The sequence below is a fragment of the Nipponia nippon genome, unplaced genomic scaffold (assembly GCF_047370975.1).
Source record: "Nipponia nippon isolate SJK-2023a ecotype South Korea unplaced genomic scaffold, ASM4737097v1 scaffold_26, whole genome shotgun sequence".
In the NCBI taxonomy this organism is placed as follows: domain Eukaryota; kingdom Metazoa; phylum Chordata; class Aves; order Pelecaniformes; family Threskiornithidae; genus Nipponia; species Nipponia nippon.
This window is the reverse complement of record NW_028262343.1, coordinates 6,532,814-6,557,533: the sequence shown is the minus strand read 5'-3', so window position 1 is coordinate 6,557,533 and position 24,720 is coordinate 6,532,814. Positions and strand designations below refer to the sequence as shown.

The 24,720-nt window shown below is 45.9% G+C and overlaps 1 long non-coding RNA gene across 1 annotated transcript in view; it reads left to right on the top strand.

Annotated features, from left to right (window-relative positions):
- LOC148055205 (uncharacterized) overlaps nt 1–24,720 on the top strand; it is a 70,715-nt gene that overhangs the window by 39,679 nt on the left and 6,316 nt on the right. The gene's annotated exons all lie outside the window — the stretch shown is intronic.

The following is a 24,720-nucleotide window of genomic DNA, read 5'->3' as shown; positions in this document are numbered from 1 at the left end:
GTTAAATGACTGGGATTTGTTCCTACAAGGAGTCTTGTATTCCAAGACACATAATCACCTGTCCATGCTCAGAAGGATTTTCCCATAGAACATAAATGTATTCAGGGCTAGAGGCAAGTTTATGCAGGTTGAACCCATAGGATCTTGTTTTCTGACTTTATTCCTTTGAGGGCAATAGGATTTGCACTGTTATTATAGCTTCAAGATAGCATTCCATCCTTTGGAGACTTATTCTTCTATTCCAAGATATTTAATTGTGGGGGAGGGGGTGTGGGGGGGGTGGTGTTAAACTCCTCATCCCATTTCCTTTAAAGCTTTTGTGAAACTCTGATCTGTGGTGAGGAACAGCTGAACAAGTGACATTTTCAGTAGGAGGGGAATTGCAGGAACATTTACAGCAGGACACTGTATATAGGTCATACAATTCTGACTTAGATTCTCTGACTTAAATATTTGCTCCCCTTTAAACTATACTAGGCCTTTTTTGTAACAGTCATCTGGTAGACTTTCAACTAGGAAGCTCATGAATTCATCAAAGATGTGGATGTGTTGAATGAGAACCCGAATAAAGAGTCATGTGTCTTATATGTTAAGAACTACCTTGTGATAATACATGTGCAGTACAGTATCTGGCAAAAAAGAAGGGTCATTAAAATATGTTCATGAGAATTACACCATAATTTCACCCTTTGCTGATTTACAGCCTTCAGAATACAAGTTAATGTAATTCTCACCCTGAATACTTTTCAAGGACAAAGAATATGGGCAGCAACCACTGACTTTTTTTCTCCCTAATTATGATTCCATTTAATGCTTTCCTTGGAGATATTTCCATCAGCTAATTTAACTGCACATGCACACACAGTCCTGCTTGGGTAAGAAAGTGATGAAACCAGAATAATTCCCCAAATACAATTTTGAACTCTGCATAACTCAGTAAGATCACCATCAGTTTTTCCAAAAAAATTTTTCAAGACATTTTTCCTCATTGAGGACTTCTTTTTTCCCCAGAATATTTCTTTCTCAAAGTTCCTTGATCAGAAATGAAAATGTATTATTGTATGGAAAGTATTTTTTCTTCAACTTTCTCAGATTTAAAGCACATTTAGAGATAGTCTTTTTGCTGAAATCCTGTAGCAGAATGACAGCTGTGGGCAAAAACTAGCTCAGGGCAATTATAGCCAAACAATTTCAGGAAGCAATGAGTAATTTGAGATAATTTTTTTAATGGAAAAGCTGGCACAATCTTTGGCTTGGTCTGCATTTAAATCTGATATCCTAACTGACACAGCAGAAACCCTCATACAGGCATAGATATCATCATTAAAGAAAATGTCCTTTTGCCATCAAAGCTTTTCATTCAAGAAATGAGAGTAATTTACACCAAGGAGTGGACTGTCCTGCCAGTAGACTTGTGTAGACCAGGAAAGACCATCAGCACAATTGCATGGTGGGGCAAATTTGCATTAAAAAAGTTAGAAGAGAGGCTGATACAAGAAGCACATGTTTATAATACCTCATACTTAAAGCTGCTTCACATGTTAAAGCTGTTTTTACAGTCAAAATTGCTTTTTTCCCCCCTCCATTTTTTAAATGTAACTTAACAGCCTTTTCCTTGAAAATTATTAGATAAGTTAAACTTATGCTAGAAGGCATTGAGATTGGAGGCCACAGCATGTTGGGTAGACAGCATGTTAAAATAGAAGGTACTTTAGGGTTCAAGACAATTTACTGGCAGAATAAGTAATAAAACTTGTCTCCTTTGACCTTTAGGTCAGTGTGCTAATGCACTGAATCACATCATTGATTCTTAACAAAAAATATTTTTAAATAGAGACCTAGGCACACACATTTTGCCTTAAGTGTGATCTGTTTTCAGTTCTGCCTTAAAATGCCTAGACTGAAAAAGCAACAAAGCAAATAAAACATAAGAAAATGATCATAACAAGAAATCTCATTAAAATCTTGCTCCAGCTTTTATTGTAATAATTGAAAGCATCACCTTTGATTTCAGTGGGGAACAGCATTTGCTCCTCTCTGACATAATCCATAGAGTGGTATAGTAGACCTGGCAGAATGATGGAAGAAGAGTATTTGCCTCTGATCTCCCCTGTCCTTTTTCACTTTGTTCATGTCTTACAAGCTTCTGGTTAAGCCACAAAGCAGCCTAGTAGGATCTTCCTGTGACTGTTTTAGACTAAGCTATTAAGTGTAGCTTCCTTTTATCATGACATAATTTATGATAACTGCTATCAAAACAACAGCATTTCAGAGCTGGTTGGATGGGTCCTATTTTAACTTTCTCAAAACTAGGACATTTAGGAATAAGAGCACATTTGAACACATATTGGATATTGAGTCCTTTCTTTTTTATCACCTAAGTAATAGGTCTCTGTCTTGACATTATTTAAGGTTCTTGGATTGTACCTTCTATTGGAAAATTGCTCCAAATTTTGTAGTAAGAAAATGGCTTCTGCTTCCCAGCAGGAATAAGGAATAAAAATCTTATTTATCAGGGAGATAAAAGTAGCATCTCTGGAGCTGTTATAGTATTTGGAGCATAGATGGGATTGCTAAGTAAATTAACTGACATTTGTGTGATGTTTGACAGCTTTTAGGTATTCTTTCAAAGTCCTGTATAATACTACTGTATTAATACCTGTATAATAATACTACAGCCTAAAGGAGGTCTGAGTCCCATTGGGGTAGGCATCCTACACAGTAAAAGAACTTTCTGTCTTAAGAACTTAATGTCTGCGTGAAGTTTACAGTAATGTCACTAACAGCTTTGGGAAAAAGAGATTAAATAGCAAATTCTGCTGCACTAAGCTATATTTAATTTTTAATTTCCATTCCAAGTTAATACTAAGGTAGATATACTCCAGAGTTACACCAGTACTAAGTGAGCAGAATTTGTTTTCTGTAATGAGTTCTCACAATTACCAAAATTTTCAACTGCCTGTGCTGGCTGGCCAGTAAGCATGGAAAAATTATCAACCCCAGTGGTACTAGCAAAACTAGAGTGCAGACAGTTCTACTTTAATTTCCTGAATAAGCGCACAGTCATGTATTTTCTTATACTTGATATTTCACCTCAAAAAATGTAATTTCTAGATATACTCAGAGTCTGAATCCTCACATTTGAAAACTCATCTATTGGAGATCCCAGCACTTGCACCAGCAAAAATGGGCACACATATTGGGTCTATTTGCCAGGAAGTCTGTAGGCCCGAGTCTAGTTGTCAAGGTACGAAGTCTGCAGGTGTGGGGCAGGGCTTTCTCTGTGGTGAGCCCTCTACAATTCTACATGTGAGAAATGTGACTAGAAGGTTGACTGAGCTTTTATGCTTTTTAAGAATGGATGACAATCAATACGTGTTTGTGCAGGTCTTCTCAGACTGCAATTAGAGAGCCAGCTAGATGGTTACCCCACAGACCATTTTCATTTTCTCTTAGAAATGTCAGCAATAAAAGGACTAATCATAGGTGTTTGGTTAGTCACAGATATAATGACATCTTTGAAACATGCTCACTTAAAATCTGATAATGGATTTCTTCATGCTTCATAAAAGGCATTTATGAATGCCATAAACTAAAAACTTGTCACAGGCTATATTCTCCACACTGTAAAAGTTCCTGAGTGCAGTGAGCACACTGGCATACAGTAACTTCCATCTTTGGTGGGGTAGAGATTAACTATTGTACTTGGCTGGAATCAGCTCTCCAACCTGTGGCCAGATACAATAGTGATCATGTTGTTGAAGTACGCAAGGGAAGAGTTCTCTAGCCCTCAAAGCTGCAGGGCATAGCATGGCTCATGTCCTTATGTATAAAATTTCTTATGCTGCAAAATAAGGTTGCTGCATTCAAACTGCCTTTCAAGAATGGTCCTTGATCCTCCTCTCTTTGGAAGACTGCTGTTTGGCATGAGCCAAAATCATGCCAGGAGCTATGCTCCTAAAATAATTATATGGGTATGACTATGTGAGCACTTCTGCTATGGTCCTGTTTGACTAACAGCAACATGGCCAGAAAGACAAAGACCGTGGAAAACAGCGAGGTGGGATTCATTTGCTGAAAAGCAGACATATATGAGAGAGAAATGTACATCTGTGTTAGTCTTTGGGAGACTATGGTCAATGAAGAAAACCAGACATTTCTAATGCATGATTCACCTCTTAAAGTATGTGTCTAAAATAGGTCAGATGAATTGTGCCCTTAAAATGCCAAAAGGCATCCCACTCCATTGACTATAAAGAAAGTCTGCTAGCTTGGAGATAGGTATCTACATTGTTGACACCAAAAATTAGAGAAGATGACTACACTGCCCATGTCTGCAGATTCAGCACTAAAGCAGCATGCTTATGACAAGCTCAGAGGTATGAAATATTCAAGGGCACTGTGAAAATGAGTTTCTCCTAAGGCCTGAGCTACACAAACATGTAACAACACCAGAGTTTGGTGGTTTTAATATACACAGTTATGCCAGTAAAGTCCATTGGATGACTACAGTTTTCCTTGTATAAAGGAAATAAAGGAAAAATGCCTTATTTCTATATATGATTATTGGTTTCCTTCTTGATCTAGAATAAAAGACATGAGCTCTTTATATTGAGATAATTGCATATATCCTGAGCTGGTTATATTGCTTCAGCAATACTTGCCTAGCTGAAGGCAATTCTTTAAAGCAGAGAAGGGAACAATAGTTTCCTCACACAGTTTGCACAACATTTCAGTATGTTAACTAAATTTAAACACATTGTCAAAAAACATTTACAAATTAATAAACTTCAGAAGCACTTAAAAACATCACACCAGTATGAAATAAAAAAGATAGCAATACATTCTGTTTATAAAGGACTGTGTCATAATAATGGATGAGTGGGATTCAGCTCATCTTTTGAAATCTACAGTGTAGTTGTTTCTGAGCTCTTGAAGAAAATGAAGAAAAATAAATGCATGCAGAGAGTGATTCATCTCATTCTGAGAGAGATGTCTAAAATAAGTGACATTTATTGCATTTTACAAGTGCCTGTTTCTTTCCACCCACTGCACAGGGAGTCCAGATGACTAGCTCTGATGTAGGTGGCTACAGTGTAGACATTTATAGTTGGGGAAATTAATCCTGTTCCACGTTTTTCAAAGGGATAGCCAAAAATAGGTGATCAAATAAGGGATAGAATGCTGTCAGAGCTGTTCCTCACATAATCATGGAGTTCTTCCAAAGTAACATAAACCTTTTCTTCCTGGCTTAGCAAACAAGAAACCAGGTTTTGAAAAAAGGTCAGGTCAGGTTTGTCATATGTTAGTCCCCAGGGCTAAACAGAGGACAAGACTCAATGTATTTTAAATTAAACAGTTCATTAACATTATATATGTATATTATGTAGAGGTGTGTGTGCTTATGTGTCAGAGGGAATGGTTAAGTAAAGAGCTGGCTTTCCCACACTGATGTGTGAGAACTGTGGAATGGCTTTTCTGCTCTGCTCTGTGGGCATTGAAGTGAAGAAAACTGTTTCCAGGAACATTCCTTAGGGAAAAGGTTATGTCTAGAGCTGCCAGAACTGCTCTTTACTGCTAAAGCTTCAGCTGCAGGCAGAAGGCATGTACTGAGAATGGGTCTGGTGGCTCTCCTCTCTTCTTCGCTATCCATGAGAAATTGTGTGTAGCTCAGAGCAGGCCCCAAACTGTTACAGCAGATACTAAGGGACCCCTGAATACCCCTTAACCCAAAAGTGGCTAAGAGGGAGGCTGTTTAACAAGAAGGCAGACATGAAGAAATATTTAAAAAGAGACCTATTAATATTCATGGCTTCTTCACCAGCAACATCAAGGAAGAGAAACGGCACTGCACTTCAACACTTAGGTTATCTTTCACTTCCGTAGCACCCTTGTTAAATAATCACAATTCCCATCTAACTCCTACAGAACTTCATTTAGAAAGAAAAATTCCCAAACATACACAGAAGAATGAAGCTGGTTAATATGTACATCATATAACAACCTGAACTGATGACATGTCTGTGTAGAGATTTACTATTTGGTATAATTCAAGGAGTTGGAAGCAGCACTGCGCTAACATGGAGAGGTTTGTGCTGGGGGGAGGTGGTACTTCAAGGTACTGCTGCCTCTCCCCTGTTATATGATACAGACAGCACTCCAGGTGGTGCTGCAGCTCTACACAACAGACCTCCCCCAACATAAGCCCTCCAGTTCAGGAAAATGTAGCACGCAAAAAATGACTGTCTGGAGCAAATTATTAAGCAGTATTTGACCACTCTAAATTTCTGTCAATAACAAATATCCACTAAACTCTTTCTTTCTTTTCTTTCTTCCCTCCATCCTTCCTTCCTTCCTTCCTCTGCCCTCCTCTTTCTCTCTTGGTGCCTAGGCTTAATTGCATAACCTTCAGGCTCCTTGAGCAGGTAAACTAACATTTGAGCTGGAGCTGAGAATCATAGAAACATAGAATCATTTAGGTTGGAAAAGACCCTTAAGATCATCGAGCCCAACTGCAAACCTAACACTGCCAAGTCCACCACTAAACCATGTCTATACATCTTTTAAATACCTCCAGGGATGGGGACTCAACCACTTCCCCAATCAGCCTGTTCCAGTGCCTGACTACCCTTTCAGTGAAGAAGTTTTTCCTAACATCCAATCTAAATCTGCCCTGGCACAACCTGAGGCCATTTCCTCTTGTCCTATCGCTTGTTACTACGGAGAAGAGACCAACCCCCACCTCGCTACAACCTTCTTTCAGGTAGTTGTAGAGAGCAATAAGGTCTCCCCTTCAGCCTCCTCTTCTCCAGACTAAACAACCCCAGTTCCCTCAGCCGCTCCTCATAGGACTTGTTCTCCAGACCCTTCACCAGCTTCATTGCCCTTCTTTGGACACACTCCAGCACCTCGATGTCCTTCTTGTAGTGAGGGGCCCAAAACTAAACACAGTACTTGAGGTGCAGCCTCACCAGTGCCGAGTACAGGGGCACGATCACTTCCCTAGTCCTGCTGGCCACACTGTTTCTGATACAAGCCAGGATGCTATTAGCCTTCTTGGCCACCTGGGCACATTGATGGCTCATATCCAGCCGGCTGTCGACCAACACCCCCAGGTCCTTTTCTGCCAGACAGCTGTCCAGCCACTCCTCCCCAAGCCTGTAGCGTTGCATGGGGTTGATGTGACCCAAGTGCAGGACCCGGCCCTTAGCCTTGTTGAATCTCATACAGTTGGCCTCCGCCCATCGATCCAGCCTGTCCAGATCCCTCTGTAGGGCCTTCCTACCCTCCAGCAGATCGACACTTCCACCCAACTTGGTGTCATCTGCAAACTCACTGAGGGTGCACTCAATCCCCTCATCCAGATCACTGATAAAGATATTAAACAGAACTGGCCCCAGTACTGAGCCCTGGAGAACACCACTTGTGAATGGCTGCCAGCTGGATTTAACTCCATTCACCACAACTCTTTGGGCTCAGCCATCCAGCCAGTTTTTTTACCCAGCAAAGAGTATGCCCGTCCAAGCCATGAGCAGCCAGTTTCTCCAGGAGAATGCTGTGGGAAACAGTGTCAAAGGCTTTACTAAAGTCCAGGCAGACAACATCCACAGCCTTCCCCTCATCCACTAAGCAGGTCACCTTGTCATAGAAGGAAATCAGGTTAGTCAAGCAGGACCTGCCTTTCATAAACCCATGCTGACTGGACCTGATCCCCTTTTTGTCCCGTACATGCCGCATGATGGCACTCAGGATGATCTGCTCCATAACCTTCCCTGGCACCGAGGTCAGGCTGACAGGCCTGTAGTTCCCTGGATCCTCCTTCCAGCCCTTCTTGTAGTTGGGCATCACATTTTCTAACTTCCAGTTGACTGGGACCTCCCCGGTTAGCCAGGACTGCTGATAAAGGATTGAAAGTGGCTTGGCCAGCTCCTCTGCCAGCTCGCTCAGTACCCTTGGGTGGATCCCATCTGGCCCCATAGACTTGTGTGTGTCTATGTGGTGTAGCAGGTCGCCAACCATTTCCCCTTGGATAATGGGGGCTTCTTTCTGCTCCCCAGCCCTGTCTTCCAGCTCAATTATTAAAGACTGAGGCAAAGAAGGCATTAAGTACCTCAGCCTTTTCCTTGTCCTCTGTCACTATGTTTCCCCCTGCATCCAATGAAGGATGGAGTTTCTCCTTAGCCCTCCTTTTGTTGTTAATGTATTTGTAGAAACATTTGTTATTGTCTTTTATGGCAGTAGCCAGATTAAGTTCCAGCTGGGGTTTGGCCCTTCTAGTTTTCTCCCTGCATAACCTCACAACATCCTTGTATTCCTCCTGAGTTGCCTGCCCCTTCTTCCAAAGGTCATAAACTCTTTTTTTTCCTGAGTTCCAGCCAAAGCTCTCTGTTCAGCCAGGCCGGTCTTCTTCCTCACCAGCTTGTTTTTTGGCACATGGGGACAGCCTGCTCCTGTGCCTCTAAGATTTCCTTCTTGAAGAATGTCCAGCCTTCCTGGACTCCTTTGCCCTTCAGGACTGCCTCCCAAAGACTCTTTCATCCAGGTTCCTAAACAGGCCAAAGTCTGCTCTCTGGAGGTCCAAAGTAGCAGTTCTGATAAAACTCCCCTCCTTTCTTTGAGAATTGAAAATTCTATCATTTCATGATCACTTTGCCCAAGAGAGCCTCCAACCTTCACATCACCCACAAGTCCTTCTCTGTTTGGAAACACTGTTGTTTGCAAACAACAAATGGTCCAGTGGGGCTCCTTCTCATGCTTGAGGCATGTGCCATGCTTTCCAGTTCTGACATCTGTGTTATTCTTTAGTTGAAGTATCTTTTACGCTTGATCTGGGTAATCTGACTGATCCTGTAGAAAGCTTTAGGCTTTCATGCCAGTGGTCCTAGTTTTCTTTCATGGTATTGCTTAACAACATTTTGAGTCTTCCTCATTCACAAAGGGAAGTGTAGTACTGCACTACTTATAGAGCTTATGTAATACTACAGAAGTGTAATGTCCTGGGAGGCATACATGACTCAAAATTAATTTGTTAATTTTTACAGCTATTTTATATCTCTTAATCCTGCAGAAATTTCTTTCATCATGGTCTCTGTGTGCTAAATCTTATGGACATCTGTTAAGCCTCAGAAGAATGATCCCCACATTTTATGAGCATTTCATACCTTGTGTGGGAGCTGAGTTTTAATATTTTCTCTTCAGAGAAAGCTGAATCAGTTGAGTGTGAGCCTTGGATAAGTAACTAACTGCAGCTTTTGATAACTCAGTTTTCTAACCTGTAAAATAAAGATTGTGATAGGTAGCTTGTAAAAAGACAAATTCTGCAGCTGAAACATCCTCTAAAAGGTCTGGCTTTCATTGTTAGGGCAAAGAGAGTGAACTTTGCTTCCTATTCCCAGTTGTCTAGTGTGTTAGGGCTACAGATGTGGACAGCCCTGTCACATCCAAGAAAGGAAAGGGCTGCAGGGGCTACGAGGAACCCAGCAGCAGAGTTGTCGCTGGGTCACTCACACAAGCAGAAATGTGAAATCCAAAGGAATTTCTGTTGGGTGGCTTCACTGATACTGTTCAACTCAAAACTGGCCTACTGGCCTTGTAGCGCTGGTAGGATCCAAGGGGAACATTTTGCATGAGAATCATAGAATCATAGAATGGTTTGGGTTGGAAAGGACCTTAAAGATCATCTGGTTCCAACCCCCCTGCCATGGGCAGAGAAACCTTCTATTAGTCCAGGTTTCTCAAAGCCCCATCCAACCTGGCCTTGAACACTTCCAGGGATGGGGCATCCACAACTTCTCTGGGAAACCTGTTCCAGTGTCTCAGACACCCTCATAGTGAAGAACTTCTTCCTTATATCTAGTCTAAATCTACCCTCTTTCAGTTTATAGCAATTACACCTTGTCCTGTCACTATGTTCCCTTGTAAAAAGTCCATCTCCAGCTTTCTTGCAGGTCCCCTTGAGGTACTGGAAGGCTGCTGTAAGGTCTCCCCAGAGTCTTCTCTTCTCCAGGCTAAACAACCCCAACTCTCTCAGCCTGTCCTCATAAGGGAGGTGCTCCAGCCCCCTGATCATCTTCGTGGCGCTCCTCTGGACTCACTCCAACAGGTCCATGTCCTTCTTATGTTGGGGGCCCCAGAGCTGAACGCAGTACTCCAGGTGGGGTATCACAAGAGTAGGGTAGAGGGGCAGAATCACCTCCCTCGACCTGCTGGTCACACTTCTTTTGATGCGACCCAGGATATGGTTGACTTTCTGGGCTGCAAGTGCACATTGCTGGGTCGTGTTGAACTTCTCATCAACCAACACCCCCAAGTCCTTCTACTCAGGCAATCCTTCTACTCTCAATCCATTCTCCGCCCAGCCTGTATTTGTGCTTGGGATTGCCCCAACCCATGTGCGGGACCTTGCACTTGGTCTTGTTGAACTTCATGACGTTCGCACGGGCCCACCTCTCCAGCCTGTCAAGGTCCCTCTGGATGGCATCCCTACCCTCCAAAGTGTCAACTGCACCACACAGCTTGGTGTCTGTCTCAGCAAACTTGCTGAGGGTGCGCTCAATCCCACCGTCCATGTTGCCGACAAAGATGTTAAACAGCACCGGTCCCAATACCGACCCCTGAAGAATGCCACTCGTCACTGATCTCCACTTGGATATCATGCCGTTGACTGCAACTCTTTGAGTGCGACCATCCAGCCGATTCCTTATCCACCGAGTGGTCCATCTGTCAAATCCATGTCTCTCCAGTTTAGAGACAAGGATGTTGTGCAGGACAGTGTCAAATGCTTTGCACAAGTCCAGGTAGATGACATCTGTTGCTCTTCCCTTATCCACCAACGCTGTAACCCCATTGTAGAAGGCCAGCAAATTTGTCAGGCTCGCTTTGCCTTAGTGAAGCCATGTTGGCTGTCACCAATCACCTCCTTATTTTCCATGTGCCTTAGCATAGTTTCCAGGAGGATCTTCTCCATGATCTTGCCGGGCACAGAGGTGAGGCTGACTCGCCTGTAGTTCCCCGGGTCTTCCTTTTTTCCCTTTTTAAAAATGGGGGTTATGTTTCCCCTTTTCCAGTCAGCGGGAACTTCACCGGACTGCCACAACTTCTCAAATATCATGGAAAGTGGCTTAGCAACTTCATCTGCCAGTTCCCGCAGATGGATCTCATCAGGTCCTATGGAGTTGTGCACCTTCAGGTTCCATAGATGGTCTTGAACCTGATCTTCTCCTACAGTGGGCGGTTCTTCATTCTCCCAGTCCCTGCCTTTACATTCTGGGACTTGGGCGGTGTGCCTTGAGCACTTGCCGATTGTCGTGGTTTAACCCCAGCCAGCAACTAAGCACCACAAAGCCGCTCGCTCACTGCCCCCACCCCAGTGGGATGGGGGAGAGAATTGGAAGGCTGAAAGTCAGAGAACTCGTGGGTTGAGTAAGAACAGTTAAATAATTGAAGTAAAATGAAATAGAATAGTAGTAATAATAATAATATAATAATACAATAATAATATACAAAGCAAGTGATACACTATATAATTGCTCACCACCCGCCGACCAATGCCAAGCACATCCCCGAGCAGCAATCGCTGCCCCCCGGCCAACTCCCCCCAGTTTACATACTGAGCGTGACGTCATACGGTATGGAATAGCCCTTTGGCCAGTCTGGGTCAGCTGTCCTGGCTATGCTCCCTCCCAGCTTCTTGTGCACCTGGCAGAGCATGGGAAGCTGAAAAGTCCTTGATTAGTGTAAGCGCTACGTAGCAACAACAAAAACATCAGTGTGTTATCAACATTATTCTCATCCTAAATCCAAAACACAGCACTATACCAGCTACTAGGAAGAAAAATCAACTCTGTCCCAGGTGAAACCAGGACACTGTTGAAGACCGAGGCAAAAGAAGTCATTGAGTACCTCAGCCTTCTCCATGTCCCTGGTAACCATGTCTCCCGTTTCCTTACGGAGAGGACCCACATTTTCCCTAGTCTTCCTTTTATCACCAACATACCTATAGAAGCTTTTCTTGTTGCCCTTGACATCCCTGGCCAGATTTAATTCTATCAGGGCTTTAGCTTTCCTAACCTGATCCCTGGCTGCTCGGACAATTTCTCTGTATTCCTCCCAGGCTACTTGTCCTTGCTTCCACCCTCTGTAGGCTTCCTTTTTGAGCTTGTCCAGGAGCTCCTTGTTCATCCATGCAGGCCTCCTGGTTTTTTTGCCTGACTTGGTCTTTGTTGGGATGCATCGCTCCTGAGCTTGGAGGAGGTGATCCTTGAATATTAACCAGCTTTCTTGGGCCCCTCTTCCCTCCAGGGCTTTAACCCATGGTACTCTACCGAGCAGATCCCTGAAGAGGCCAAAGACTGCTCTCCTGAAGTCCAGGGCAGTGAGCTTGCTGTGCACCCTCCTCGGTGCCCTAAGGATCTTGAACTCCACCATTTCGTGGTCACTGCAGCCAAGGCTGCCCTTGAGCTTCACATTCCCCACCAGCCCCTCCTTGTTGGTGAGAACAAGGTCCAGCATAGCACCTCTCCTTCCTGGCTGCTCTATCACTTGGAGAAGGAAGTTATCATCAACGCATTCCAGGAACCTCCTGGATTGCTTATGCCCTGCTGTGTTGTCCCTCTAACAGATGTCAGGGTGGTTGAAGTCCCCCATGAGGACCAGGGCTCATGAACGTGAGGCTGCTCCTATCTGTCTATAGAGGGCCTAATCCGCATGGTCTTCCTGGTCAGATGGCCTGTAGCAGACCCCCACTGTAATGTCACCTGTCCCTGGCCTCCCTTTAATCCTGACCCATAAGCTCTCGGTCAGCTCCTCATCCATCCCCAGGCAGAGCTCCATGCACTCCAGCTGGTCATTGACATAGAGGGCAACACCCCCTCCTTATCTCCCCTGCCTGTCCTTCCTAAAGAGCCTGTATCCTTCCATTCCAACACTCCAGTCATAGGAGCCATCCCACCATGTCTCCGTGATGCCAATAAGATCATAGCCCTGCAGGCATGCGCACGTCTCTAACTCCTCTTTTTTATTCCCCATGCTACCTGTGTTTGCATAGAGGCATTTAAGTTGGGCCCTTGATGAAGCCAACTTACTGGTTGGAATTCCTTTGTGCTGCTCTTCAGGTGCTCTCCTGCTGACCTGTGATCCTTCTCCAGGCTCTAGGCATCTATTGCTGGCACTGGCATCAAACTGGTAGGAGTGGGATGGATTGAGGTTCCCCTCCCCTGGTAGCTTTAGTTTAAAGCCCTCTTCACCAGCTTGGCAAGCCTATGACCAAAGACGCTCTTCCCCATCAGCTCCTAGTAGACCAAGTTTCTCAAAGCAAGTTCCATGGTCTAAGTAGCCAAACCCCTGGCTGTGGCACCAGTCCTGTAACCATTTGACTGGCCCTTTCAAACCCCTTCCCTTTGACTGGGAGGATTGATGAAAAAACTACCTGTGCTCCAGAATCCCTTACCACTGCTCCCAGGGCTCTGTATTCTCTGATACTCCTCAGACTGCTCCTGGCTGTATCACTGGTGCCCACGTGAAACAACAGCAGTGGATAATAGTGGACTGAATGAGGCTTGGTAGTCTCTTGGTGACATCCCTGATACGAGCCCCCTGTAAGCAGCACACCTCTCTAGAGAGCGCATCAGGTAGGCAAATGGGTGCCTCTGTACCTCTCGGATGAGAATCACCTACTACTATCACCCATCACCTTTTCTTAGTTGCATTGGTTGTTATATGGGGAGCAGATCAGGCTGCCTTACTCAGCTCCAGCGTCTCCCCTGGTGTGATGGGTCTTTCCTCTTCAGTCTGCAGAACAGTGATGCGGTTCTGCAAGGGCACCTCAGGCTTCAGGGGAACTCTCTTCCTCCTGCTGGTCTTTACCATTGCAACCATCCATTCTTCTGCATTATTGGCCCCTCTCCCTTCTGTGTGTGCCAGTGGGGGATTTTTTGGCTGTTTGGCTGTGGGTCCACTGCAGACTGCGCTTGGAACCAGCTATCTAACTCCTTCTCAGCCTCCCTGATGTTACACAGTCTTCTCACTGCCTCCTGCAGCTCAGCCACCTGCTGCAGGAGGTCCTCCACCTAGGCACACCTTTTGCAGGCAGGTCTGCTGCTTGTCCCTGCCCCAGGAGAAAGGTCTAAGCACTTCCTGCAGTCTGAAGTCTGCACTGCAACCTCTCCCTTTAGCAGCTCCATCTGGGTGGAGGTGTCAGCCACCGCTGGGGTAGATGGTGCAGACCCCCCAGCCAGAGCTGCAGCCTTTCCTCTCAGACAAGTGCCCACCATTCTGCCTTGAGGGTCATGTAGGATGATTACCCTCAACTTGTGCAGATGGTCACAGAATGGTACCCGGATGCTGGGTTATGTGTACTTCAAGCCTCCCACTCTGCCAGTGGAATGCCCCTCCTTCAAGGAGGCACCCTCCCTGGGCAAATCGCCATGCCACAGTCACTAGTACTCCCTAAGGCTACCTTTTGGGGGGGGGGGGGGGGGGGGGCGCCATTACTCCTGGCCCTACCCAAGCCTCATCATTAATAACATTAGCCAAATAGGATATACACCCTAATTAGAATAAAACAACAAACAGATCCCCTTAACTGCATTATACCAAGCATCTTCCCTTGCCAAGTGACCACATAATCTTACTGATGTTCCTCCTGTCATTTCTCACTGCCTTATTACTCAACAATTATTCTATATCTATAATTAGTTCACACTGCAGCAACAGGAGATACTAACTGAGCTCCTTGGGCCTGTCTGAACATTTCCTGAAACCAGAAGCGTTTTGCAGAGGACAGCAACCACTGGTGGCAACTGCTTGACAAGTCCCTCAGGAGAAAGGATCTTGTGTCCTTTCTCTTCAGAAAGACACTTCACCACCACTAGAAATCATTAGCACTACTCATATTCCAAAAGATGTGTTATCCCTTACCTAATAAAAGCACTAGCAACAAATACTGCTTCCCTTTCTCACTGCAGTTCTCCTGATATCAGTGGAACTGCTAATGTGATCCAGGTGAGCATGATTTACCCATAATAAGCATCTAAGGCAATAAGGAGTGTCTATCCCATTTAAATTAGGTAATGATGTCACACTCCATCATTTTTAGAAAGCATTCATCATAGACAAGGAAAGAGATTCCTTCTTAAAATGAGACCTATAAGTCACATTCAACTAAATTAGAAAACTTTGCTTTTCATGTTTGTTCTATTCAGAAAAGAATAAGAAACCAAATCTGTATTGCAATTTGCTGTGCAGTACCTGAAATGCTTCAAGGTTTCCTCTAAATTTAACTTAAAACTGTGTTCTGGATTTACTCACCCCTAGATAATATTAGGTAGATTCATCCTACTTGTTCTCTGTGCCCATTATAATCTTACTTTGTAAGCATTTGTCCTGCTTTCAGCTGGGATAGAGTTAATTTTTCTTCCTAGTAGCTGGTATAGTGCTGTGTTTTGGATTTAGGATGAGAATAATGTTGATAACACACTGATGCTTTAGCTGTTGCTAAGTAGTGTTCATACTAGTCAAGGACTTTTCAGCTTCCCATGCTCTGCCCGGTGCACGAGAAGCTGGGAGAGAGCACAGCCAGGACAGCTGACCCAGACTGGCCAAAGGGCTATTCCATACCATATGACATCATGCTCAGTATGTAAACTGGGGGGAGTTGGCCGGGGGGGAAGCAATCACTGCTTGGGGATGTGCTGGGCGTAGTTCGGCAGGTGGTGAGCAATTGTACAGTATATCACTTGCTTTGTATATTATTATTGTATTCTTATATTATTATTATTATTATTATTATTATTATTATTATTATTATTATTATTATTATTATTATTAATTATTATTATTGCTACTATTCTATTTCATTTTACTTCAATTATTAAACTGTTCTTATCTCAACCCACGAGTTTTCTGAATTTCACACTTCCAATTCTCTCCCCCATCCCACTGGGGTGGGGGGAGTGACCGAGCAGCTGTGAGGTGCTTAGTTGCTGGATGGGATTAAACCATGACAGTCCTTTTTGGCACCCAACATGGGGCTCGAAGGGTCTGAGATAATAACAGATTAACCAGAGTGTATTAAGGAATTTGTATCTGTTAACAGTTGCCGGTCACAATATTGATTCATCTGTTCTCGATATTAGTCTACCTGATCTGCACCATACTCTTGTTTTTGCAGCACGTGTTAAAGAAGATTGGTGTTGGGTTTTGCAGTTTGCTGTGCTCTGCCGTGATTAGTGATGTTTTGCTTTGGAGACTTACTTCTTAGTAAAACACTGACCTTGAGCATTATCTGGTATTTGGGTTCTATAGTGAAGCCATTACTGTACTCTGGGTACCACCTCATGGAGACAATTAGCAATTATACCTCTTCCTCTGAGAGGTGTTTTTATGGAGGAAATACAGAATGGCACCTTGGCTGCCTTCTTCTATGATGTTGTCTCCCTCATTACAACAACTTTTCTGTATCTTGAACATCCTTGGGTAGTTAAGATATATCTATTGGTAGTTCTTGGGAATAATGTTTCAGTTTTGTCTAAGGTTAATAAGCAGTTTAAGAATATCATCCAGAGATCTGCCCCAAGGCTGGATAGTTATGAGTGGCGCAGGGTGTGTGGGAGAGCATGGGCAAATGCCTAGGAGGGTGGGCCCCTCCAGTGTTTTGGAACTTCACCCCTGAACAAGTGCAGAATCCTGAAAAATTAGTAGAACATTTGGAAAAAGTATGCTGTCACCCTGGCAATTCTAGGGAGACACAAATCACTGCAATGTGCTGGGGCCTGGCCCATGCCTACCGAGCCCTGTTCAACACTATTCAGAACCCTCAAGGGGAAGAGAAGGTCTCTGGATCTGACGACAGAACAACAGGCGCTGCAGCTACGCCTGCCCCTGTGACAGGTGCTGCGGCTATGCCAGAGAACCAACCTGTGCCAGTATCAGTTGCCCCTATACAGAAGAAAAAATACACAAGAAAATCAACTCGTTTAGTAAGGGCTGATGATGAACCAGGGCCATCACAAGAACAGGAGGAGGAAGAGGCAGAACCCATAAATGAGATGGTAACCACCTGATCCCTATCCCTGAGTGAGCTGCGAGATATGCGAAAAGATTTCAGTTGTCTTCCAGGCGAGCACATCATCACCTGGCTGCTCCGATGCTGGGATAACAGGGCCAGTAGCCTGGAATTAGAGGGTAGGGAAGCCAAGCAGCTGGGATCCCTTTCTAGGGAAGGGGGCATTGACAAAGCGATTGGAAAAGGGGCAGAAGTCCTCAGCCTCTGGAGGTGACTCCTGTCAGGCGTGAAGGAAAGGTATCCCTTCCAGGAAGATGTTATATGTCACCCAGGCAAATGGACCACCATGGAGAGAGGTATCCAGTACCTGAGGGAATTAGCTGTGCTGGAGGTGATTTATGATGACCTGGACAACGAGCAGTTATCCAAAGATCCAGATGAAGTCCAGTGCACACGACCCATGTGGCGGAAGTTTGTACAGACAAACTCTTTGGCAATAATGACCTGGAAAGATGAAGAGGGACCAACGGTACATGAAGTGGCTAGTCAACTCTGACAATACGAAGAAAGTCTCTCTTCCTCCCTACGGGCCTGCATCTCGGCTGTGGAGAAACTGCCTGACGTGCTAGCTGAGAAATTATCCCGGGAGTTCCAGCGATTCAAAGAGGACATGTCCTACTCCTTGCCTGTACGGACCGGTATCTCAGCCATTAGGAGTAAGCGTCCCTCTGCTCAAGAGAGAAGATATAGTGGATACACACCATGGGCCACCTTGTGGTTTTATCTGCGTGACCATGGAGAGGACATGAGGAAGCAGGATGGAAAACCTACCTCGACCCTAGAGGCATGGGTACGTGAGTTGCAAGGAAAAACTACAAAAGGTGGTTCTTCCAGGAAAATTGCTGCTCCAGTTTCCAGTGAGCAGTTCCCCAGACAGAGCAGAAGGGATGATTTTGCTTCCGATCTTAATAAAGGGATTGTTGATTCGCATTGACAAGAAGTGAGTAACGAATGCTATGACCAGGACTAGAGGGGCCCTGCCTCCAGCCAGGTGGAGGAGAGGGACAACCGGGTATACTGAACTGTGTGGATTCGATGGCCTGGCACATCAGCCCCACAGGAGTATAAGGCTCTAGTAGACACCGGTGCACAGTGTACCCGAGTGCCATCAAGCTATGAAAAGGCAGAACCCATCTGTATTTCTGGAGTGACAGGGGGATCCCAAGAGATGACTGTATTGGAGGCCGAAGTAAGCTTAACCGGGAAGGAGTGGTAGAAGCACCCCATTGTGACTGGCCCAGAGGCCCCATGCATCCTTGGCATAGACTACCTCAGGAGAGGGTATTTCAAGGACCCAAAAGGGTACCGGTGGGCTTTTGGTATAGCTGCCTTGGAGACGGAGGAAATTAAACAGCTATCTACCCTGCCCGGTCTCTTGAAGGACCCTTCTATTGTGGGGTTGCTGAGGGTCAAAGAACAACAGGTGCCAATTGCTACCACAACGGTGCACCAGCGGCAATATCGCACCAACAGAGACTCCCTGATTCCCATCCATAAGCTGATTCGTTGACTGGAGAGCCAAGGAGAGATCAGCAAGACTCGCTCACCTTTTAACAGTCCCATATGGCCAGTGCGAAAGTCTAATGGAGAGTGGAGACTAACAGTAGATTATCGGGGCCTGAATGAAGTCACGCCGCCGCTGTGCACTGCCGTGCCAGACGTGCTAGAACTTCACTACGAACTGGAGTCAAAGGCAGCCAAGTGGTATGCCACCATTGATATTGCTAATGCGTTTTTCTCAGTCCTTTTGGCGGCAGAGTGCAGGCCACAGTTTGCTTTCACTTGGAGGGGGGTCCAGTACACCTGGAATCGACTGCCCCAGGGGTGGAAACACAGCCCCACCATTTGCCATGGACTGATCCAGACTGCACTGGAACAGAGTGGGGCTCCGGAACACCTGCAATACATTGATGACATTATTGTGTGGGGCAGCACAGCAGAAGAGGTTTATGAGAAAGGGAAGCAAATAGTCCAAATCCTTCTGGAGGCCGGCTTTGCCATAAAACAAAGTAAGGTCAAGGGACTTGCACAGGAGATCCAGTTCTTAGGAATAAAATGGCAAGATGGATGTCGTCAGATCCCAATGGGTGTAATCAGCAAAATAACAGCCATGTCTCCACCAACCAGAAAAAAGGAAACACAAGCTTTCAGGGGCATTGTGGGTTTTTGGAGAATGCATGTTTCAAATTACAGTCTGATCGTAAGCCCTCTATCAAGTGACCTGGAAGAAGAACAATATCAAATGGGGACCTGAGCAATGACAAGTCTTTGAACAAATTAAACAGGAGATAGTTCATGCAGTAGCCCTGGGGCCAGTCCGGGCAGGACAAGATGGAAAAAATGTGCTCTACACTGCAGCCGGGGAGAACGGTTCTACCTGGAGCCTCTGGCAGAAAGCACCAGGGGAGATTCGAGGTCGACCCCTAGGGTTTTGAAGTCGGGGATACAGAGGATCTGAGGCCCACTATACTCCAACTGAAAAAGAGATATAGGCAGCACATTAAGGGGTTCGAGCCGCTTCAGAAGTGGTTGGTACTGAAGCACAGCTCCTCCTGGCACCCCGACTGCCAGGGCTGGGCTGGATGTTCAGAGGGAGGATCATAGAATCATAGAATCATTAAGGCTGGAAAAGACCCTTAAGATCATCGAATCCAACCGTTAACCTGTCACTGCCAAGTCCACCACTAAACCATGTCCTCAAGCACCACTCTGCCTGTCTTTTAAATACCTCCAGGGATGGGGACTCAACCACTTCCCTGGGCAGCCTGTTCCAGTGCCTGACTACCCTTTTGGTGAAGAAGGTTTTCCTACTATCCAACCTAAACTTCCCCTGGCACAGCTTGAGGCCATTTCCTCTCGTCCTATTGCTTCTTACTAGGGAGAAGAGACCGACCCCCACCTCGCTACAACCTCCTTTCAGGTAGTTGTAGAGAGCAATAAGGTCTCCCCTCAGCCTCCTCTTCTCCAGACTCAACAACCCCAGCTCCCTCAGCCTCTCCTCGTAGGACTTGTTCTCTAGACCCTTCACCAACTTCATTGCCCTTCTCTGGACATGCTCCAGCACCTCAATGTCCTTCTTGTAGTGAGGGGCCCAAAGCTGAATACAGTACTCGAGGTGCCGAGTACAGGGGCACTATCACCTCCCTGGTCCTGCTGGCCACACTATTCCTGATACAAGCCAGGATGCCATTGGCCCTCTTGGCCACCTGAGCACACTGCTGGCTAATGTTCAGGCAGCTGTCAACCAACACCCCCAGGTGCTTTTCCGCCAGGCAGCTCTCCAGCCACTCCTCCCCAAGCCTGTAGCATTGCATGGGGTTGTTGTGACCCAAGTGCAGGACCCAGCACTTAGCCTTGTTGAATCTCATACAGTTGGATCCCCTGTACACATCATGCAACTGATGCTACATGGAGTAAGTGGGTCGCACTAATCATATAACAGGCCCGAATAGGAAACCCCAGTCACCCAGGAATGTTGGAAGTGATCATGGACTGGCCAGAAAGCAAAGATTTCGGAATATCGCCAGAGGAGGAGGTGACGCATGCTGAGGAGGCCCCACTGTATAATAAACTGCCAGAAAATGAGAAGCAATATGCCCTGTTCTCTGATCGGTCCTGTCATCTTGTGGGGAAGCATCGGAGGTGGAAAGCTGCTGTATGGAATCCTGTACGACAAGTTTCTGAAACTGCTGAAGGAGAAGGTGAATCGAGTCAGTTTGCAGAGGTGAAAGCCATCCAGCTGGCTTTAGATACTGCTGAAAGAGAAAAGTGGCCAGTACTTTATCTCTGTACCGACTCATGGATGGTGGCAAATACCCTGTGGGGGTGGTTGCAGCAATGGAAGCAGAGCAACTGGCAGCACAGAGGCAAACCCATCTGGGATGCCACATTGTGGCAAGATATTGCTGCCTGGGTATAGAACCTGGTTGTAAAAGTACATCACGTAGATGCTCACGTACCCAAGAGTCAGGCCACTGAAGACCATCAAAACCACCAGCAGGTGGATCAGGCTGCTAAGATTGAAGTGGCTCAGGTGGATCTGGACTGGCAACATAAGGGTGAATTATTTCTAGCTTGGTGGGCCCATGGAAGGGATGCAACATATAGATGGGCTTGTGATCGAGGGGTGGACCTGACCATGGACACTATTGCACAGGTTATCCATGAATGTGAAACATGCGCTGCAATCAAGCAAGCCAAGCAGTTCAAGCCTCTCTGGTATGGAGGACGATGGCTGAAATACAAACATGGAGAGGCCTGGCAGATTGATTACATCACACTCCCACAAACCCACCAAGGCAAGCACCATGTGCTTACAATGGTGGAAGCAACCACCAGATGGCTGGAAACATATCCCGTACACCATGCCACCGCCCAGAACACTATCCTGGGTCTTGAAAAGCAAGTCCTGTGGCGACATGGCACCCCAGAAAGAATTGAGTCAGACAACGGGACTCATTTCCCTAACAGCCTCGTAGACACCTGGGCCAAGAGCATGGCATTGAGTGGGTATATCACATCCCCTATCATGAGCATGACATCATATAGCATGGAATAGCCCTTTGGCCAGTCTGGGTCAGCTGTCCTGGCTGTGCCCCCTCCCAGCTTCTTGTGCACCTGGCAGAGCATGGGAAGCTGAAAAGTCCTTGACTGACTTAGTGTAAGCACTACTTAGCAACAACTAAAACATCAGTGTGTTATCAACATTATTTTCATCCTAAATCCAAAACACAGCACTATACCAGCTACTAAGAAGAAAATTAACTCTATCCCAGCTGAAACCAGGACAGTATCCACCCCTTATTCCATACCATATACGTCACGCCCAGGTCCTACCCTTTCTAATACACTCCAATTAATCACCACCACTTTTCCAGTCTTTTGATATATATATATATATACACACACACACACACATAGATATAATTTCCCTAGTCTATAGGCTATCCCTCTAAAATGTTTGTTGAGTTCATTTAGTCCATGACTTTGGGCTTCATCTGTCATAACAGTCTTTCAGGGCAGGAGAGATGGTGTGTGGTATTGGATTGTTGCATGCTGAAGCCAGTTCTAGTTCCATCACTGCTACATTTTTCTCAGTTTCCTCAAAGTTCATTCCTCATTAATTTGGGTGATTCTTACTGTATACTGTTGATATAGCACATAGTAATCACTGAAGTGACAGCAACTAACATTATACAGTTCAGTTCATTGGCTATCAAAATCAAATCCCCTTGAGGTACACATCAGACTTCCCCATCCTTCCGCATCACCCACCAAGTGAACCCAGGTCCTTGAGCAAAAGCAATCCCACGAATGGGTTTTCCTCTGCCTGAGGCAGGAGTAACCCAGACTGTCTTCCCCAGCATATTTTTCAGGTGCACTACAGGGACTTTATTCCCCTCTACAGTACATAAAAGTCTTGACTGGGCAGGGCCAGCTTGACGGGCAGATCCCCTAGTGTTGACTAACCAGGTGGCCTTTGCTAAATGTGTATCCCAGTGTTTGAATGTCCCACCACCCATTGCTCTCAGTGTACTCTTTAACAGTCCATTGTATCGTTCGATTTTCCCGGAGGCTGGCGCGTGATAGGGGATGTGAAATACCCACTCAATGCCATGCTCTTTGGCCCAGGTGTCTATGAGGTTGTTAGGGAAATGAGTCCCGTTGTCTGACTCAGTTCTTTCTGGGGTGCCATGCCTATTTTCAAGGCCCAGGATAGTGTTCCGGGCGGTGGCATGGTGCACGGGATATGTTTCCAGCCATCCGGTGGTTGCTTCCACCATGGTGAGCACATGGTGCTTGCCTTGGTGGGTTTGTGGGAGTGTGATATAATCAATCTGCCAGGCCTCTCCATGTTTATATTTCAGCCACCATCCTCCATACCAGAGAGGCTTGAACCACTTGGCTTGCTTGATTGCAGCGCATGTTTCACATTCATGGATAACCTGTGCAATAGTGTCCATGGTCAAGTCCACCCTTCGATCACGAGCCTATCTATATGTTGCATCTCTTCCTTGATGGCCTGAGGTGTCATGGGCTAATCAAGCTAGAAATAATTCACCCTTATGTTGCCAGTCCAGCTCCACCTGAGCCACTTCAATCTTAGCAGCCTGATCCACCTGCTGGTGGTTTTGATGTTCTTCAGTGGCCTGACTCTTGGGTATGTGAGCATCTACGTGATGTACTTTTACAACCAGGTTCTCTACCCGGTCAGCAATATCTTGCCACATTGCCTGTCGCAGGGGTTGGAGTAGCAGCGATGCTTGTTGCGGGGGCTGGAGTAACCGTAGTGCCTGTCACCGAGGTTTGAGTAGTAGGGGTAGAATGTATTGGATCCGCGTTGCAAGGTTTTGGTAGTGGGGGGGCTACAGGGGTGGCTTCTGTGAGAAGCTGCTAGAAGCTTCCCCTATGTCCAATAAACCAACGCCAGCTAGCTCCAAGACGTACCTGCCACTGGCCAAGGGCAAGCCAATCAGCGACAGTGGTAGCACCTCTGGGATAACATATTTAAGAAGGAGGGGAAAAAAAACACAAACTGTGCAACTGCAGCTGGAGAGAGGAGCGAGAATACATGAGATGAAAAACTCTGCAGATACCAAGGTCAGTGAAGAAGGAGGGGGAAGGAGGTGCTCCAAGCACCAGAGCAGAGATTCCCCTGCAGCCCCTGGTGAAGACCATGGTGAGGCAGGCTGTTCCCCTGCAGCCCATGGAGGTTAATGGTGGAGCAGATGATATCCACCTGCAGCCCATGGAGGACCCCACCCCAGACCAGGTGGATGCACCCAAAGGGCGCTCTGACCCTGTGGGAATCCTGCACTGGAGCAGGCTCCTGGCAGGACCTGTGGCTCTATGGAGAGAGGAGCCCACACTGGATCAGGTGTTCTGGCAGGACCTGTGATCCTGTGGGGGACCCACGCTGGAGCAGTCTGTTCCTGAATGACTATACCCCATGGAAGGGGCCCATGCTGGAGCAGTTCATGAAGAACTGTAGCCCGTGGGAAGGACCCATGTTGGAGAAGTTGGTGGAGGACTGTCTCCTGTGGCAGGGACCCCACCCTGGAACAAGGGAAGAGTGTGAGGAGTCCTCCCCTTGAGGAAGGAGCAGCAGGGACAATCTGTGATGAACTGATTGCAACCCCCATTCCCCATCCCCCTGTGCCACCCGGTGGGAGGAGAGAAAGAAATCAGGAGTAAAGTTGAGCCTGAGAAGAAGGGTTTGGTGCAGGGAAGGTATTTTAAGATTTAGGTTTTTTGTCATTATCCTACTCTGATTTGATTGGTAATAAATTAAGCTTATTTCCCCAAATTGAGTCTGTTTTGCCTATGATGGTAATTGGTGAGTAATCCTCCCTGTCCTTATCTCAACCCACTAGCCTTTCGTTATATTTTCTCTCCCCTGGCCAGCTGAGAAGGGGAAGTGGGAGAGTAGCTTTGGTGGGCACCTGGCATTCAGCCAGGGTGAACCCACCACAGAAGGCAATTGCTCTAATATATGTACTTTTATTATCAGTAGGATTGCAGTAAGAGGCAACCCATCCTTATGCAGTCCTCAGCTTTAGAGAATTTATGGCATACTGTAACTGATCTTCAGTCTTAGTAACACCAGCAGTTGTCTAATGTTACCCATTTGGTAGAGTAAACCCAACATTTATACTAAA